A 1,332-nucleotide genomic window follows, 5' to 3' on the forward strand; every position below is an offset into this window, starting at 1 on the left:
TGATTATTCTGTAATTTAAAATGTATTTTACGAAACCATGTAGAGAATAACCATATTGTATATTATGGAAATAAAGATTTATTTCTGATTCTGATTCTGATTCTCTCTCTCTCTCTCTCTCTCTCTCTCTCTCTCTCTCTCTCTCTCTCTCTCTTTCTCTCTCTCTCTCTTCTCTCTCTCTCTCTCTCTCTCTCTCTCTCTCTCTCTCTCTCTCTCTCTCTCTCTCTCTCTCTCTCTCTCTCTCTCTCTCTCTCTCTCTCTCTCTCTCTCTCTCTCTCTCTCTCTCTCTCTCTCTCTCTCTCTCTCTCTCTCTCTCTCTCTCTCTCTTTCTCTCTTTCTTCCTCGCTCTTACACCCTCCTTCCATTCAAAGTTGTTGATAATGGTGATGCTGATATTGATAACAATAATAATAACGTTAATTAAGATAGTTATTATTAGTAGTTGTTGTAGTATTATCACTCTTCTTATTTGTCACTAAGCAACCATTATCATAAAGTATTTTTGTTGTGAAACAGGTAGCCATTATCACTCTCCCATTAAATGATCATTATCATAATTATCATCATTTTGTCATTTTTGTTTATGCTAGATAACCATACTTCTTTACGAGGCAAAACCCCTTTATTCCGTGCATTTGAGACGCTTATAATACATGAAGCGAAATATGGCCTCACGAAGGAATAGATACATCAAGCTACTGTAATTACCAACGATGATAATATTATCAATATCTAATGACAATAATAGAAATGATAAATAACATAAAAAAGTGAGAGTGTGTTTTATTCTCGAATTTGATAGTAAAAAAATAAATAAATAGATAAATAAAATAATGATAATTGCTCTAGTACTCCGTCGGGAATCGAACCCGAATCTATCACTTTAGAGGCGATCGTGCTAACCATTACACCAAGGAAGACTTATTAAATAATGAAGGAAAAGACGGTTATATCGATGAAACCCTCCCCCCCCTCCCCCTGCCACTTGCTCTCTCTCTCTCTCTCTCTCTCTTTCTCTCTCTCTCTCTTTCTCTCTCTCTCTCTTTCTCTCTCTCTCTCTCTCTTTCTCTCTCTCTCTCTTTCTCTCTCTCTCTCTCTCTTTCTCTCTTTCTCTCTTTCTCCCTCCCTCCCTCCTTCCATTCAATCTCTCCCTTTTTTATTATTATCATTGTTATTATTATCACCATGTTATTATCAGGTTTATTGTAATTATAATCATTATTATTTTTGTTACTATTTGCATTATCAATACTATTACTATAATCATCATCAGCAGCATCATTACTATCATCTTCTTCAGCATCATTACTATCATCTTCTTCAGCATAATTA

The sequence above is a fragment of the Penaeus japonicus genome, unplaced genomic scaffold, assembly GCF_977035675.1.
Source record: "Penaeus japonicus unplaced genomic scaffold, GWHDUDI00000001_assembly GWHDUDI00000012, whole genome shotgun sequence".
Classification (NCBI taxonomy): Eukaryota; Metazoa; Arthropoda; class Malacostraca; order Decapoda; family Penaeidae; genus Penaeus; species Penaeus japonicus.